We start from the raw sequence: 20,072 nt of genomic DNA, 5'->3' as shown, positions 1-20,072 counted from the left end.
TACACAAATAAAAGCAGACCTTTAACTACAAGCAACAGCACAAATAAAAATACAATAGAGTAAAGATACAAATAAAATAATCAGTGATTTTCAGGGGGTTTTTTAGGTACAGAAATTGAAGTACGATTAAAGTAATCAAAGGTAAAACAGCATTGCATATTTGACTGTATAAATTAAAGATTACTCTTTATTAAAGTTACAAAAGCGATTCAATCAAGAGCAGTGAGTGATTTCTTTGTTGTTGCTGTTTATTTAATATTAACTGTCACTTTAAGAGAAAGCACTGATACTGTACGCCCAGCCGGCTATGTCTGCTATAGGATACTTACCAAGACGGGCATTTTGACAGAATTTTGTGTGAATTTATCCATTAAAACACAATACTTCAGAGAGAGCTTCATATTTGCGCGCGTTCTGAGGCGCAGGTTTGTGCGCTTCTGATGAGCGCACGCACAAATCTTCTCACTGCGCGCGCGAGCTCGCTTCCTCTGGCTCTTAAATATTTGAGCTGGCAAAGCTTACATGACTTTAGTCTAAACACCGATATCAACGTGTGCTGTTCAGGTCTCACCTGTGCGCGCGCTATCAGCACCCGGGTGATGACGGAATAAATGCTCATATTCCAGCATACGCACTCGCATTGAACAAGAGTGAATGATTTGTCCACTTTTTTTTTTTTTTTTTCCTCTTTCTCATCGCTGTTGTTATAATGTACTGGGAAGCCAGAATGCGCATCCATTAACAGAAACATACATTAGCCGAACCCTATTTGTTTTACGTGTTATTTATAACAAACCACATGCGTTGTCAGAATTCAGTTGAACCGCGGTCCTAGCGCGTGCCGAACCGTGTGTGGAGAACCGTGCGGTTCGGGTTTTTTTCCGCGAACCGTGCCACCCCTAATCTATACATGTATTAAGAAGTTTGTGTTTGTGACATTTATAAGCTGTTGCATTATTTTTAATCCATGGTAAATCTGTTTCCAGAATGTATAAGTTTACCTGATCATTAGTTGTTCATTTCCACATGATTAATATGTGTATTTAGAATTTAAGATGGTTTAATCAATGTATTTAACCCAGTAATATCCTCTGTGGTCAAGTGTATTTTTGTGTGCATATCAAAATATAAGTGTTTGGTTTCTTTAGAAAGCTAACCTTATGAAGAATATTATGGTTGAATGAAAATGATCCGTTTTATCAACCCATGGTTACAATAACGGATAGAAACTTGCTTGCAATAATTTGTTTCATGTGACCAATGACTGAACCAGATAATGTATGCAAAACACGCAGCTACGCAGGGCGGGGCTCCGCCCACAGAAACGCTTGCGATTGGACAACGCGCCCAAAAGGCGGACCCCAAATCGGCTCGTTAAAACGGATGTACAACCATGAAAGTTGGTGTTGGTTTTTGAAAACAACAGGAGGCCACGCACGCCTGCGAGTCTCTCGGTCTGTTCACGCTGCAAAGCGCTTCTCGCCTCTTAACACCACGGCTGAGTACTGCAAACGACCAAAGAACTTTAACATTAAACTTCTAAGACCTGAATCGCCTTCCTGAAAGCACGACCAACCACTGAAGAGCAACCGCGTCACACGACCAATCCGCACGCGATCCGTCTCAAGCAGAGCAGAGGACGGACTTCACTTGAAGGAAAGACTCTTTGAACCGAACGCAAAAGAACAGTAAGGCAAATGAACTTCTCTTGAATCTACTGGAAACTGGTGATATATCTACCTGTTGTTTAAGAGTAAAGATAAAATACTTCTTTGTCTATGAGTTCCCTCAGGTTGAAAAGCATTAAAGCATTAATGCATAAGCATTAAAACCTAAGTCTCTCTCTCTTCAGATATAAACAACTCGCTCCCATTGCAACGTATTTGTGTGTATGTTAAATTGTCTGTTTGTGTTGTCAGTAGTGTATTAGAGTTAGTGAATAAAACTTTGACTTTATTAAGAAATCTTTGTCTGTGTTATGTGATTTAACATGTCGTAACTATTTGCCAAAAAGATCGCGTTTTACCTACGCTCAGGAGCTAACTAAGCTAACTCAATTTAACTATTTGATTTATTTTAATCGTTGGCCACGAATGAAATAAACAACGTGTTAAAAGATAACTTGCTGTTATTAATGCTTGCTGGACAAGTCGTTAACAAGGCATAAGTTGTACATTCTGATTAATGACAATTAATCATATGAAGATCAACTCTTAAGAGTGATTCCCTAAAAGCTAAATAATAAAATAAATATTTTTGTAGGATTCATTCCCTACATTATTAATGGTGGAGGATTTTCAGTTGGCATTAGTTTGATTTAAAAAATTCATAACATATTAAAAAAGTTGTGTTTGTCTATTTTTAACCGGAAATAAATAGTTCATACACAGAGAGTCAAAGTTGGTTTCACTATTCTGTACTTACTTGTGGCAATGTGTTTGTGGAATGAAAGTGCAATGTGTATTGGTGTTGTTTAAGAATAGAGAGAAAACTGCAGTAAAATTAAAAGGTGTCTGTGAGACATTGTAAGTCGCTCATAGCGCAGGAAAAGGAGAGAATATAAGCGTGTTCCTTTGTTCTCCCTCATAAGGCCTTGTTCATAGTGTTGATAGGTAGTGCGTGTCCCACTATTCGATTAACCTATGATTAATGAATCTCCCTTGGCGAAAACATTAAAATAGCTATTTAGCTATTTAGCCATTTTGTAATTCACTAAAGAAGTGAAGTCAGCGCGCGTGGCACTCAGAAGGAGTGGCCAGATCGCGTCTGTGAGGGGGTATTTTATTGGATCTGATTTTATAGTGTGATAAAAGAATCCACTGTGTTTTTCTGTGAAGTCACGGGAAGTGAGACAGAATCAGCCCGCCGTGGTCAAACTATTAGATTGATAATTAATCTGTGGGTTAATTTGATTCGGTCTAAATAAATTGAGATTGCAGTGCTAGAAAGAAACTAATCTGAATAGTGCTGTGTGGCTGTTGAAACCTGAGATACCCTGAAACTAGGTGTGTCACCATGGTAACGGCCTGACCGGAGGTCGTCAGAAGACTTGCCCGGAAATGTTCTAGTGCGCACGCGCAGCCGCGAGCGCCATTTTGAAGCTATTGTAAACAAATAGCATAGCATTTGAAGCTAGTAGGTAGCATTAAATCTTAGCCGAGCTGGTAGCATTGAAGGCTAGCGATTAGCACCTAGCATTTTGTGGGTTTGAATGCAGTGTGCTATGCCGTGTGTGTGTGTGTGTGTGTGTGTGTGTAAACGGTTAACTCTTTCACTGCTGAACTCTAACTCACACTCCACGTGTTCACTTTGAATGTTCACGTCATTCCTCCCTCTCTTGTGCATTATTAATGCTTTCTCTCCTCCCTTTTGAAAAGATTTTAACAAGTGCAGATGTCGATAAACTATTGTTAAGCAAAGCAGTTAATTCTATAGGAATAGAGGCATTTGGTTAGGATTGTTCTTCTTAGAGTTAGACACAGTTAAGATCAGACCTTAACTTCATTCACCTTGATAAAAGATAATTAATTGAATTATAAGTGCGCTCATGATTTTAGGATATCAGTGGGAGAATCGCTATGAAATATTTGAAACTGATAATTTGATTTCATCCCAGATTTGAAATTAAACTCATTTGAAAATAATTTCAGCTCCGGATTCCATATAGACTGATTGAGATAATTATGTGTGCTCTGATAATTTAACAATAACATTAAGATCGTAGTTATTAACTGTGTTTGATTTTCAGGCCCTGAAAATTTTAAAATTTCCTTTTATAAATTGAGATTAATTTGTTCTGAAGGTTCTGATGACACAAGGAATTAGTAACCTGTCAAATTTAGGGATGTGGAAGTTGTAAATTAATTTTATAATTAATTACGAATTTGAAAATTCTAATTTAATTTAATAATTAATTACAGTTCCTGTTTCATATTGGTTTCAGTTGCAATGGTGCTTGTAATTTTAATGACAAACCTCATTAAGATCTTGATACTTAACTGCAACTAGGAAGACTATTATAATATTTTAATATTATAATCAAATATATATATCCCTCTGAAAAGTTAATCTGAATCGATCCTATCAATTTTAATGATGACATCATGAAACATTTTATTAGGAATCTCTATTTATAATTTGAAATTCTAAATTCAAATTGCAATTAAGTTTGTTCTGTCTACCTTATTCTCAATCCTTTAGTTACTTAATTAACACGGGAGTTCATTTAAATATACTTTTGCTTAGGTCAAATGAGAACTTAAACTTCTAATTAGCCAAACCCTTAGGTGTATCGACTCAACAGCACCACCGTGCGGCCATACTTGTTATTAATCTTGATATTGGGAGTAAATTCTAAAGTTAATTTTTCTCTTTTCTCTCTGCCACTATCTTCTGATTTGACTACTGCTACTAGTTGCTGGGATTTTGCCTGAGGGAAATCATAAACAGAACTATAAAGCTATCAAGCAGGTATTTGGAAACTTGAGAACGGCATTTAAAATTGTTTTCATTTTACCTTCCTCTTTGTGAAATCCTACCCCACTAGGTTGAAGCAGGTCAACGAAAAGGTAGGCGTCAGCGAGATTTCCAACACACACAGGAACACGCTAACAGGCGTTGCGGTGTCAATCTTGCCATTACGGGACCAGTGCTGTCACTGTTATTATTTTCCTTCACCCCGGAGAAAAATATTAGCAATCACAGACTTACAAAAAAAAAAAAAGGAAAATATCATATCAGAAAGATATATTTTGTTTGAGTCCCTCTCCCTCATTTTGGCTTAGCTTAACTTTCGCCCTTGAAAAAAAAAAAAGAGAAGGGCTTTCTTTTACAGAAAACGGTGAAGCATCCGATTATCACCCTGTTCCTCGCTCTGTTGGGATTTTTCATTTTCTTTATCTGTTCTCTAGCTGTTCTACCTGTGTGTGTGTGTGTGTGTGTGTTCAATTTCTCCCACAGAGGCAACGAATTAGAAGCACACCCCCCCCCCCCAGAGGATCACAGTCACAGAGAACCACACTCACCTGTCCTAGTACACACTCAACACTAGTATACACTCAACAGTGCATATCTACACTCCTTTGTGTGTTGATTTGTTTTGTTTGGTTTCTTTTGTTTTGGTTTGTTTTGTTTTTCTCTTCAAGGTCTGTGTCAGTTGCGGTTGGAAACTTCCCTCACCCGTCAGAACGTGTCTCGCGCAACGGAACATGTCGGTCACTGGGAGGATCTGGAAACATGGCTAAGCGCTGCAACCGACAGCCTCCTGCCTAAAGCCGCTGAAACACTGAAACACCAGACACAAGACCAGCTAGATGAAAACATCACAAGTCTCATGGCACAAGACCCAAGTCAAAGCTACAGTCACAAAGAATTAGCCAAGATTACCGGCTCCTTAAGTCACACACTCATCGCGACCCTCAAGTTGAGCGACAAGAACGCTGCACAGCTCCAGCAGGAGTTGACACGCGCACAACGGCGCATCGAGCAGCTACAACTGGAAGCTCAGGAACGACGGGAAAAACCCGATGAAGTGAACCAAGGCGCTGAGGAGGAAATCAAAAGGCTAAAAGAAACCCTAGCAGCTACTAACAAAGAAATGCAACAAGTCAAGGCAGACTACGCTGATCGGTCCGAAAAGCTACAGTACGCGGAACAGCTGCTGGCGAAAGCAAAGGCCGACTTCAGGGACAAGAACGGCAGAATCAAAGCCCTTGAAGCTCACCTGGATGAGTCAAGAAACGAGGTTAGCCGTCTAACATATCAGCTAGACTATGTCAAAGAAGAAGCTGATAGCTTCCAAGAGGAACTCAAGCATGCTTATGAACTGCGCCGTGAGCCATCAAGGACACGAGACGCACCGACCTCACCCCTGCCAAGCGGGACTGGGTCACCTGTTCCTGGACTGACACGTGAGAAAAGGATGGAGGGCGTGGAACGGAAACCTTCACCACCTGCCTCTAGAAAACTTTACCTCACTCTACCTCAGCCAAAAGAATCTGCGGCAGCCAGCCACAGATCATCGCACGGCTTGGACCTAAAGGACCTCGACAAGCTCGCCAGGAACATTGCCAAATTCACTCCGAGTGTGCCAAACAGCCAAAATGTCCAAGCGTATCTCCAGGACATCGATTTCCATCTGGAAATGCGACCTAACGTTACGGACAAAGATAGACTCTATTTGCTCCGAACAACATCCAGCTCTGAAGTTCGCAGCTTCCTGGACAGGCAGCCTGCCTACACAAAGACGGATTACCAACTGCTCCGAGAAGCCCTCATTAAAGAGTTCTCCGACCCTGAGTCCGATCAAGGCCTAGTGGCTACCCTGGAGACAAGACAAGGACGTCACGAACCTCCTCAAGCCTACTACAGCCGACTCAGACGAGCATACTTCGGAACTCGTAACGAACCTGACATGGAAGATGAACTAAACTTCAAAACTCTCTTCCTAAGGAACCTTCACCCCGGCGTAAGCCACCATCTTGGCGTTCTCGCATGTCCACGAACAATAACTGCTCAACAGTTGCGAGATTTGGCGCAGAAAGCCTACGGAAAACAGAAGATGGCCTCAGAAAAGAGCGGCAAAAGCCCAGCAGTTCTTGACTTCAACACTAACAGTCAAGGCCTGGCTCTAGAGGGCGCCCAACGCCAAGACAGTGCCAAGAGAGTGGAATGCACCCTCGTCCAACAAAGAACGAGACTCCCACGCCGGTACCAGATCTAAACAGAGATATGAACGCTGGGATGGACCGCGTGGACGTCAACGCTCCCCTTGACGGCATTGGGAAAAGACATGGGACCAGCCAAGGCCTCATGAGAGTCAAGGGGAAAGATCGTGGAACCAGCCAAGCTCGTTTGGAAACTCAAGAGGAAAAAACTCATGGGAATCCAACGGAAACGCCAAGGGAAAACGACAAAGTCACCCTGGAGCGACTAGCCCAAGGAATCGATGAAAGAATTCACAACGATTCCAAGCTGACCGAGCTCAAACTGAATCCACGCAAGAACAAAAGTCACCACTGTGTTTCGACTCACAAAAACTGATGGAAATGATGATGAAAGAATTCTTCCAACGGAAAGAGGAAGATCGGAGATGGGAAAAGAAAGAGAAACCAGATTCAGCCTGACTAGCGGCCGGACGAGAAGGCAGCGACCAGCTGGCCCAACCAGCCATGGAGAACAGCACTCCTTCATCTCACTCTCAGAGAACTGCAATCACAATAACTTCAGATGGACACAAAACCCCATCTGAAAACCCAGCAACAGAGTTAGACATTAACTCAACACTCAAACCTCTAGATCACAGCAGCGTCCAGCAAACACCTGCTGATGAAACCACTCAAGTTCCTGAAAGTGCTGTCTTGGTCGTCTGCCACTCCTCCGAAGAACACCACATCAGCCCTGATATCCTAACCGTTTCCTCCCAAAATCCAGTCCCTCAACTCCTATGCGATCTCATTGAGAAAGGTATAGCGAAAAAGTGTTACCTCTCCATCATCATTGAACGACACATCAGAGTCGAAGCCCTTCTTGACACGGGAGCCGACATCACTCTAATGTCCACCGAGCTCCTCGAAGAGGTCCAAGAAAGAACAAAGGGGACTAACAGAACTCTCAGACTCCACAGATGTGAGCTGGACCTCCAAGCATATTCCCACACGGGCCTCCAACTGAAACATGTGGCCCCAATCCACCTAACGGTTGGATCAATGGATCTCGTCCATCCAGTATACGTCTCACCACTCAAGACGTATCCACTTCTCATTGGGAAAGATCTGCTTAATCGCTTCGAACCGCTGATAGACTTCAAGCACCTAAAGATGTGGACACAAGTCCGCGAGCCTCTGCCCTGCCAGTCATTAAACTCCAACGAGTCGCAGTGTCAAGTCACAGACACCACCCTCAATCCAGCGACTGATGATGCAGTAGCAAAGCCTGTACCTGGATCAAGCACAAGCAACAAAGACCAGGACCCACTCCTATGCTCACTGCAAGAGCCTGAATCAAACACAGGCCCCCATCGAGTCATGACTGCAATAGACGTTCAAGGCACATCAGTGTCCGACGCGGCACTAGCCCTGTGGGCAGAGAACTCAGCCATCAGCCTGAAGCTATTCAGCACAGTGAAGCAAAGACATCAGAGCCTACCACACGTCGCTAAGCACAGCCGCTTCCCTCTCAGTCCCTGGGCAACAACCATGGCCACCTCCAAGATCATCTGCGCTCTGGACATACAATGGAACAACAGACATCTGAGTCACTACTTCCTCGTCATTCCAGATCTGCCTCCCTCCCAGACGAGCTCAATCACTTTTATGCTCGTTTTGATCAAAATAATAAGGAGATCTCACTCAAAGCTGAGCATCAACCCAGTGAACTGCCTCTCACACTCTCCACATCAGATGTCTACTCCACTCTGCGTAAGGTGAATGCACGGAAGGCAGCTGGCCCTGACGGAATACCTGGTCGTGTGCTTAAAGCCTGTGCGGAGCAGCTAGCTGGGGTCTTCACGGACATTTTCAATCTGTCCCTGGCCCAAACATCTGTCCCCACTATCTTCAAAACCTCCACCATCGTACCAGTACCGAAACATTCCACTGCCTCGGTCCCTAACGACTTCCGTCCTGTTGCACTCACCCCCATCATTGCCAAGATTTTTGAGAAACTGGTTGCATCCCACTTAAAATCCTGTCTCCCTGCTACACTAGACCCATTCCAATTTGCCTATCGCCACAATAGGTCAACAGAGGACGCCATCTCAGCACTTCACTCTGCCCTCACCCACCTGGACAGTCAAAACACACATGTGAGAATGCTGTTCATAGACTTCAGTTCTGCATTTAATACAGTAATCCCCTCCAAGCTGATCTCCAAGCTCAGCCAGCTTGGAATCAGCACACCCATCTGCAATTGGATTCTAGATTTTCTGACTAACAGACCTCAGTCCGTTAAGTTAGATAACCTCTCCTCCTCCATCATCACCCTGAACACCGGCGTGCCACAGGGCTGCGTACTGAGCCCTATCCTGTACTCCCTCTTCACCCATGACTGTGTTCCTGTTTATGGCTCCAACACCATAATTAAATTTGCAGATGACACCACGGTGGTAGGTCTGATCAAGGATGACGATGAATCAGCCTACAGGGATGAGGTGCAGCACCTGGCTGTGTGGTGTGCCACCAACAATCTACAGCTAAACACCCAGAAAACAAAGGAGATCATTGTGGACTTCAGGCGGACTAGGAGTCATGCACACACACCCATCTACATCAACGGAGCTGAAGTGGAGCGTGTGTCGAGTTTCAAGTTCCTTGGCATCCTCATCTCTGATGACCTCACCTGGTCCCATAACACCTCCACTCTGGTCAAAAAGGCACAGCAGCGCCTTTACTTCTTAAGGAGCCTTAAGAAAGTTCACCTGAATCCCAGGATCCTTGTGGAATTCTACCGCTGTACCATTGAGAGCATACTCACGAACTGCATCTCAGTATGGTACAGCAATTGCTCCGCATCTGACCGCAAAGCACTCCAGCGGGTGGTGAAAACTGCTCAACGGATCACCGGCACCCAGTTAACTTCCATTGAGAACATTTATCATAAGCGCTGTCTGGGCAGGGCAAGAAACATCATCAAGGATGCCTCTCACCCTAACCATGGACTTTTCACCCTCCTTCCATCCGGCAGGCGTTACAGGTGCCTACGCTCTCGCACTAGTAGGCTCAGGAAGAGCTTCTTCCCCGAGGCTGTGACACTTCTGAACGCCACACCACTAATCTAACCTGCACCTGCTTATTACTGCACTGGTCACAGTACTTTACACACATGCATTTGCACTACTCATATTTTTGCACAGACTGCACAAGTTATTACACTATAAACTGTATAAAGTTGTTACTATACAAAGCACAGTAAACTATTTCTATAAAATATTGCACTACTGCTATTTTGCATAGAATACATTGTTCTATCAATATTTTGCACACTCATCCACCTGTATTTATTTATTACCACTGTTCTCACGTTTCTGCTGTTCATAATGTGTATATATAATCCTACATTGCTCTGTTCATAATGTACATACAATCCCTACATTGCATTCCTATTTATATTCTGTATATACTCTGCTCAGTACTGTATATAGCAATTCCACTGTACATTCTGTAAATCTTATCTTCATTTACTCTGCACTTATATGTATATAAAACACTATATTCTTGCACTTCTGGTTAGATGCTAACTGCATTTCATTAGCTCTGTACTTGTACTCTGCATAAATGACAATAAAGTTGAATCTAATCTAATCTAATCTACCGCACGACATCTATATTGGAGCGGATATCATGGTTCGGCCCAATGCTTACATTGACACTGTGAACGACGTCATATGGGCTCCTCTGTCACACCAACTGACAACTGCAGTCAACCTCAAGAACCTCCAATCTGGTCAAACCATGCCCGATGCATGCGCTATGATCACGGAGCAAGAAGCCATAATACCTGCCTACAGCAAGAGTGTCAGCGTCCGCCTCAACATGCGACCTGGCCAAACTCTCAACAGTAAGCTAAGCTTCTTCCAACCTTCCAGGACCTGCCTGAAACTAGAACTGACCCTGGAAGCCACACCTCTCATCGAAGTGTCATCTCGTGCTGTGTATGTGTTATTCAACAACTGTACGGCCCAAGACATCCACGTTCCCAAAGCCAATCACCTGGGATGGCTCATCAGCCAGACATTCCACGACTTTGAACTGATGGTACCTGTCATAGGCCCTATACCAGCACATCTAATGCCAGACGAACACGAATACGACGACACCGTAATGTTCACAAAACCTCATGGAATCATTGCCGTCACTTCCATTCTGCCGGTGTCCAGAGAAAGCGTCTGTCGATCAGAACTAACAGATGACACTCATCTCGCTGTCTATGCTGTCTCAACACAGCCTGCGACGGAATCACCTCCACAGGTGAACACCGGGGTCCAACGCCCCTCAAATGACTTAACTGCAGAAGAACCCTACACCGGGTTCAACGCACAAATTCAGCAGATCCTGAGTGAGGCGGACGCCCTTCACAACGAAGTGGATCGCCAAGGACTCAAAGACATTCTGCACAAATACCGAGACTCTTTCGCAAAGGATTCTCTGGATTGTGGACTGACCAACATCCACACGGTGCGCATCCCGACAAACCCGAATGCGCCACCCACATTTGTGCGACAATACAAGATTCCAATAGCGTCATATGAGCCAGTGCAAGAAATTGTTGACTCCATGCTGGAAAAGGGGGTCATCCGGCCCTGCAACAGCACATACTCTGCCCCGATATGGCCAGTCCTAAAACCTAACGGCAAATGGCGGCCCACCATCGACTATCGCAAGTTGAATCAACAAGTACCACTGTCACGATGGCCTATGACCCAATTGGATCAAGAAATCCCAAAGATCAAAGGCTCGACGATCCTGTCAACACTGGACGTCGCCTCCGGGTTCTGGACGATCCCTGTCCACCCCGATGACCAACACAAATTAGCATTCACCTTTGGCAATCGACAGTACACCTTCACACGGTGCCCCTTCGGCTATGCCAACTCACCAGCTGAATTCAACATCTTTCTAAACAAAGCATGCCCTGACGCCAGAGCTAGAGGCAACCTTGTTTATGTTGATGATATTTTGATGAAAAGTTCAAATGTTCAAGATCACCTTAAGGAAATTGATCACGTCCTAAACCAGCTGACAACGGTAGGAGCCAAAATCGCTCTTCACAAAGGACAGTGGTGCAAAACCAAGGTGAACTATGTCGGACTGCTTGTCGGAAGAAACGGCATCGAGCCACAGTCTAACCGCACTCAAGCCATCCAAAGCATAAAAGCGCCGACTAACATCTCTGAACTGCGGAGCTTTCTGGGAGTGTGCAATTACTCGCGACAGTTCATCGAAGACTACGCTGACATTGCCCGACCACTAACCTCCCTCCTGAAAAAGGATGAAACCTTCATCTGGACGGAAGCCCAGGACACCGCGATGAGCCAGCTCAAACAGCGCCTGTGCTCTGCCCCGTGTCTAGCTTACCCAGACCCCGGAAAAGAATTTTACTTGGATGCTGGATTCTCCAATCATTGCCTCAGCGCAGGCCTATACCAGCTCCATGACAAAGACAAGCGAGTGGTCGCTTATGCCAGCAAAACGCTGCTTTCCCCAGAATGCAAGTACTCAGACCGCGAAAAAGCTTTACTTTGCACTGTGTGGGCTATCCAGCGTTTCTCGAATTACATCGGTGCACAGAAAGTCATCATCGAGACTTGTCACCAACCTGTCACCTTCCTCAACAGTCAACGCATCAGAGATGGCGTGGTGACCAACGCACGCATAGCTACCTGGCTAATGACACTCCAAGGACGGGACGTTGAGGCACGATACGCCCAAAACTACAAATCATCATTGGGCAACGGGCTAGCAGCCTGCCAAAACTGTTCAACGGACACGCTGCACACACCAGCGGAACCCAAAGAACCACCACAACCTCAAATGACGAATCACAGGTACTTCGAGGAGAATGTGTGTGAAGGAATGCCCACAGCATATGTCGATGGCTGCTCCTACAACCACAAGGGCAACTTACAAGCTGGAGCGGGAGTGGTCTGGCTCAACAACGACCCTTGCCCACCGCAACAATTCAACTTAGGCCCTCACTCATCACAATATGCTGAAATAGCAGCCATCCTCATTACACTGCAAATGGCCGCATCCCACAACATCAAAGAATTCCTCATCTGTACCGATTCAAACTACGCCCGTCTCAGCTTCACCTGCCATTTAGCTGGATGGAAACAGAATGGATTCAAGACAGCTAACAACAAATCTGTCAAGCACCAGGAACTCTTCCAAGCAAGCGATGCCATTGTCACTGAACACGACATTATCGTTTATTGGAAAAAGGTTCGAGGTCATTCACGTCAACCAGGACAAGACAAAGACTTCAATGACCAAGCCGATGCCCTCGCCAAAGCAGGAGCATTACATGGAGAGTCCTGGACATTTCAATCCCACCCACCCAACCCAACGGTGGTAGCCATAACCCGCCGCCAGCACGCCACTGGCGTTCATACCCCCACCTCCTCCCTCGTTACCCTATCACCTCAGTTCGCTACTGACGATCTGCTCACCCTCCAAACTGCGGATCCCACTCTACGAACTATTGCGGCTCACATAGCCGACCCATTATCTCATCCTATTTCCACTTCCGACCTAACTGCTTCCTCTGAGCTCCGCACGCTCCACTCAATCAAGCACATGCTGCATCTGAGAGACGGTGTTCTCACATATGTCCCTGAGCCTCTCACTGCGCCAAAGCTCGTAGTGCCTCACGGCCAAAGGGGGATTTTGCTGACACACGCACACGATGCACCATGCGCTGGACACCACGGTGCCAAGGCCACATACGAAACCCTCAAGCAAGTAGCATACTGGCCCGGCATGCAGCAGGACGTAGCGGAATACGTAAAAGGATGCCTGGTGTGTTGCCAGTTCCAACCGGCAAACCCAAACCACCGAGCCCCACTGCAAAGAAAGGGAATGACTTTCCCATGGTCGGACATCCAAATAGACTGGGTAGGACCCCTGCCACGGTCAACACGGGGTAACAAATACTTCCTCACCGTGGTCTGCGAATTCACAAAGTGGATAGAATGTCTCCCAGCTCCCAACGATACAGCAGAAACAACGGCCTGCCTGTTAATGAACCACATCTTCTCAAGATTTGGAATGCCTTTAAGGGTCAACTCTGACCGTGGAACCCACTTCACCGCTGCAATCATGCAGGAAGTGTGGAAACTCCTGGGCATACAGGCCAAGCTCCACATAAGTTTCCAACCAATGTCCTCAGGGCAAGTCCCCCGTTCACATTGATGACAGGGAGAAACATGACGCTACCGCTGCATCTGCTGTACCAACCCGGTGACCTGAACCTTGTCACTGCCTACACCACTCACCAGTACCTGGAAGAGTTGCATCAACACCTGAGAGCGACTTTCGCCTTCGCGCAACAGCAACTGCAGCGAAGCGCAGAAGGTCGTAAAGCCTACTACGACCAAAAGGCCTCTCACCATGAGCTCAGTGTCGGAGACAAAGTGTGGTACTACGGCTTTGCCCAACCAAAGCAGAACACTTCCCATCGCCTGGCAAAGAAGTTCTTACCTTGCTGGACAGGACCCCATGAGATAGTAGACAAGCTCTCACCTGTCGCCTACCGAATCAAAATCAGCCAAGGGCGCAGCGAGCCAATACTTCGATGGGTCCATCGAAACCAGATAAAGAGGCACCAGAGCTCCAGCCGACTGGCAAAGGGGGAAGAGCAAGCCCACTGACACAGACCGACACCCATACGCTCTACATCACACTAACATAATTTCTGTTGTCTAGGAAACATATAGCGACCTCGCTTAAACATAACACATACACTCTCTCCTCAGCTGCACTACTAGGGCCAACCTCTAGTAGAGAGGAGTTACTCCACACATGTGACACTCGTTTGCGGCCTCACCTCATTCGGTGTCCTTGTGTCTCTTTGTGTATTTTTTTTGTTTGTGTGTCTCTTTTATGTTTTTCCCATTTTCCTTTTCTCAATCCAATCTCTCTTCTCCTCTAGTCCCTCATCAGGAAACTCCTTTTACAAATTCCTTAAATCCAGGTCCCAAAATTGAGATTGACTCCCTTTTATAAGTCGTTGTAACTCGTTGCGAGAACCGTGGTCAACCGATCCAGGTGACCGGGCCATTCTCCTCAGTTTAACCATTATCGACGCTAATAACATTTACCGGCTCAAAGATGTAGTGAATGTGGGATTTTGGCAAGGGAACACCTATGTCAAAATCCACACTCCTGAAGTCGTTGCGTATCACGATAACAACGAACAGTTGTATCTGGCCCCAAACCTAAAGATGTGTACGCTCACGAAGGACATTCACTTCCTCTGCCCGAGTAAGCCTTTTATCCGCGATAATACTGAGGGCATCTGCGGCCTAGAACCCATAAGGCCCGACACTAGCTGCCCCGCCGAAGCGACACCACGTTCTCAAGTTGAGGTAACGCAAGCCGAAATTATCGGAAACCGATGGCTGGTCAACACCCCAGCGCGAACGGCTACCCTCACATACGATCAACACGACACCGCCACACGCATTATCCTACCTAACCAAACTCTATGGATCACGGTCCCTAAGGGCTCGATCCTCCACATTGACGATTTGGCGTTGTACCACCTTACCGACGACGAGTATCAGGCTGAAATCGAAATCTCACCTTTCTTCAAACAGCACTCCTTCACCCTTGATCCAGAATTGGAAGAAAGGATCAGGGAGGAAGGAACACAACTGATTGATTTAACTCCCGTTGATACAGCTTTAGAAGCTATCGCTCGCCTTCCGCCCGCTGGCGCGCCAATTATTCGGTCTTGGTCTGCCGCTGATACAGCGCTTTGCATCTCTACTATTGTAGGATATGTTGTGACTTTGACCCTGGCCTTCCTCCTACACAAACGAGTGAACGCCGTTCAAGAGTCTTGCAAAAAATGCACGTCAGGCGTCCCGCGCATTTTCCGACGTGATAAAACTGACCAAGAACCCGAACCGGAAAACTCACTTAACCTGATTGAGATCACGCCTATACCGCCTCATCGAACCCCGGACAACTAAACCAATCAAAATAACCCCACTTCCAGTAACCCAGTCGTCTTCTCAAGTTTCTAACCTGTACATTCCAAAATTACCCTGCACCAGGATTCAGTCAGTGATGGAGATGTTGTTGTGCCTTGTGTGTGCCTGTTCTCCCTGATTCTTGTTCCAGTGCCCGCCGATGTTCGCAAACGGGAACCTCACCGAGCCAAGGGGGAATATGTAATGCCTGATCAGGATACACACACATCTAGGTTCAACACATTCCTGATGCAAGGATGGGATCAAAGCTCGCATTCCAGCGGAACCTATCGCTCCAAACTCCCCTTTTCTTCCTGGGATCATAAACCAGGGTCCAGCTCAGGAAATTCACGTTTTGTCATTTTGAAAGAAAACAGAACTCCCCTTCCCGGAGCCTAAACTTTACTGGCGCCATATTCCCTAAATCTCTATCCATTAAGTTTGCAGTAAATCATGAAAACGTCTGGACGAAGAAAGTTTTACAGCCAACTCGGAGCTAAGACGAGCTCCAGAGCTCCCCAAGAAGTGACATTATGACCTCGCGTTCGCCCAAGAAAGGAATGCGTTTTTCCTGTTGCGTTCTCTGAACCAACAGAAACGGACAAAGGGAGCCACAGCTTGGCTTAAGGATATTGTGTGTTTTGAAAAGGGAACGAGTTATAATAAGTTCCTGTGAAGCAAAATATACTCGAGAAAAGAAATACTATATCTATACATGTATTAAGACGTTTGTGTTTGTGACATTTATAAGCTGTTGCATTATTTTTAATCCATGGTAAATCTGTTTCCAGAATGTATAAGTTTACCTGATCATTAGTTGTTCATTTCCACATGATTAATATGTGTATTTAGAATTTAAGATGGTTTAATCAATGTATTTAACCCAGTAATATCCTCTGTGGTCACGTGTATTTTTGTGTGCATATCAAAATATAAGTGTTTGGTTTCTTTAGAAAGCTAACCTTATGAAGAATATTATGGTTGAATGAAAATGATCCGTTTTATCAACCCATGGTTACAATAACGGATAGAAACTTGCTTGCAATAATTTGTTTCATGTGACCAATGACTGAACCAGATAATGTATGCAAAACACGCAGCTACGCAGGGCGGGGCTCCGCCCACAGAAACGCTTGCGATTGGACCACGCGCCCAAAAGGCGGACCCCAAATCGGCTCGTTAAAACGGATGTACAACCATGAAAGTTGGTGTTGGTTTTTGAAAACAACAGGAGGCCACGCACGCCTGCGAGTCTCTCGGTCTGCTCACGCTGCAAAGCGCTTCTCGCCTCTTAACACCACGGCTGAGTACTGCAAACGACCAAAGAACTTTAACATTAAACTTCTAAGACCTGAATCGCCTTCCTGAAAGCACGACCAACCACTGAAGAGCAACCGCGTCACACGACCAATCCGCACGCGATCCGTCTCAAGCAGAGCAGAGGACGGACTTCACTTGAAGGAAAGACTCTTTGAACCGAACGCAAAAGAACAGTAAGGCAAATGAACTTCTCTTGAATCTACTGGAAACTGGTGATATATCTACCTGTTGTTTAAGAGTAAAGATAAAATACTTCTTTGTCTATGAGTTCCCTCAGGTTGAAAAGCTAGCATTAAAACCTAAGTCTCTCTCTCTTCAGATATAAACAACTCGCTCCCATTGCAACGTATTTGTGTGTATGTTAAATTGTCTGTTTGTGTTGTCAGTAGTGTATTAGAGTTAGTGAATAAAACTTTGACTTTATTAAGAAATCTTTGTCTGTGTTATGTGATTTAACATGTCGTAACTATTTGCCAAAAAGATCGCGTTTTACCTACGCTCAGGAGCTAACTAAGCTAACTCAATTTAACTATTTGATTTATTTTAATCGTTGGCCACGAATGAAATAAACAACGTGTTAAAAGATAACTTGCTGTTATTAATGCTTGCTGGACAAGTCGTTAACAAGGCATAAGTTGTACATTCTGATTAATGACAATTAATCATATGAAGATCAACTCTTAAGAGTGATTCCCTAAAAGCTAAATAATAAAATAAATATTTTTGTAGGATTCATTCCCTACACAAAGCACGAACTGGACAGAGCAAAGCCAGGACTGGGTCTGCCTCCTCCGGGGGCAGCGCTTGCAGGCTCACTACCTGATGCCTGAAGGGAGTGGTAGGAACCTTGGGCACATAGCCAAGCCAGGATCTCAGTACCATGTGGCCGTCACCCGGCCTGAACTCTAGGCACCATTCGTCGACCGAAAATGCCTGCAGGTCCCCTACCCTCTTGATGGAGGCCAATGCAACCAGCAAGAAAGTCTTCATAGACAGAATCTTTAAGTCTGCTGACTGCAAAGGCTCAAAGGGAGCAATCTGGAGTGCTCGAAGCACCAGTTCAAGGTCCCAAGAGGGTAAGGAGGGGGGTCTAGGAGGATTTAATCGTCTCGCCCCCCTAAGGAACCTGACGATCAGGTCGTGCTTACCAACAGACTTACCATCGATGTGGTCATGGCATGCGGAAATAGCAGCAGCATGAACTTTGAGGGTGGAGGGAGACAGCCTACGCTCCAACCCTTGCTGCAAGAAAAAAAGCACGACACCTATCGAACATCTTCTGGGGTCTTCTCGGCGAGAAGTACACCACTCGACAAACACGTTCCACTTCAAGGCGTAAGCACGTGTCGTAGACGGTGCACGTGCCGAAGCGATGGTGTTAAGTACCTCAGGGGGTAAGTCACCCAAAACCTCCGCGTCCCGTCCAGGGACCAGACATGGAGTTTCCAGAGGTCCGGACGCGGGTGCCAAAGGGTGCCCCGTCTCTGAGAAAGAAGATCCCTCCTCAGAGGAATTCGCCAGGGAGGGGCTGTCGTGAGGAGCGTGAGTTCCGGGAACCAGGTCCGGCTGGGCCAATAGGGCGCAACTAGCAGGACCTGCTCCTTGTCCTCCCTGACTTTGCACAAGGTCTGTGCAAGTAGGCTCACTGGGGTAAATGCATATTTGCGAAGGCCCCAGGGCCAGCTGTGCGCCAGTGCATCTGTACCGAGTGTTCTCCCGGACAGATAGTAGAACAACTGGCAGTGAGAGGTTTCCGGCGAGGCAAACAGGTCTACCTGAGCTTCGCCGTACTCTCCCCAAATCAGCTGGACCACCTGGGGGTGGAGTTGCCACTCTCCCGGCAGCGCAGCTCGCGAGAGCTCGTCGGCCACACGGTTGAGCACACAAGGGACATGAATGGCACGAAGCGACCTCAGATGCTTCTGACTCCAAAGGAGGAGATGGCGGGCGAGTGGTGACATGCGACGGGAGCGCAGACCCCCTTGACGGTTGATGTACGCCACGGTCGCAGTATTGTCCATACGGACCAGCACATGCTTGCCCCGTAACGGCCCTTTCAGCTGGCCCAGGGCAAGGCGTACTGCTAGAAACTCGAGGCAGTTCACGTGCCAATGCAGTTGGGGGCCTGTCCACACCCCTGACACTGCATGCCCGTTGTACGTGGCACCCCAGCCGGTGGCAGAGGCATCCGTGAAAACCACCGCATGCCGGGACACCTGCTCTAGGGGCACTCCTGCCCGAAACAAGGGGCCTGACCACGGGCTAAAGGTTTGGTGGCATTCCGGGGTGTTTGTACTCACAAGTCCTACAGCATGAACTAAAAGCTAAAGAAATTAGAAGAAATATGGACACGTTAACGTTCATTAAATAGTTGTATAAAAATTAGATGTGTGTCTTTTCATCCATGTCTCTTAGTATTATTATTTGAGACACTGGTTAGCAAGTCAGACAATCAGATCAAACAATCCAAATCTGAACAGTTGATTTTAAATGTTAGAGAGACTAAAAATTTATTTACTCTGTTTTTTTCTCTGTCGAGTGGCTGAGTGACATGATAATCTTTCAACAGTGAAAATCCCATTTGGGTCCTGATCTGTCCCTTCACCTGTGATGTTGTATACCATATGAGTTTCCATGGCATAGTCTGACTTTATCTAAATACAGAAAGAAATAAGAGAAAAATTCAATAGCAGACAAACCTCTTTCTCATCCATCTCATAATGAACAGCCCCTTCATGACTTTCACTCACCTGGACCAGCTTCATTGGGAGTGGCCCTCTGCTGTTCTCAGTTACATGGAAGGGAGGAATAACCCAACCTCTTTTTGTTCTCTTTAGACCTGCTGAAGACCTTGCAAATGCCAAAGGTGGATGCTCAAGTGGAGTTTCTATCTGTGAAGCAAATTTGTCATAAGGAGCGAACCATAATTGTGAACCATTTTAGAGAGGACATGCCCCTCTGGGTTGTTTGTTTGTTTGTTTATTTATTTATTTAATTAATTGTATTTATTAATTGCATAATGGGAGAAAGTGGGTGAAGCAGTGAATGCTGAGTGCAAGAG

Source organism: Barbus barbus (assembly GCF_936440315.1).
Source record: "Barbus barbus genome assembly, chromosome: 1".
NCBI classification, from domain to species: domain Eukaryota; kingdom Metazoa; phylum Chordata; class Actinopteri; order Cypriniformes; family Cyprinidae; genus Barbus; species Barbus barbus.
Note: the sequence above shows the minus strand (reverse complement) of the source record.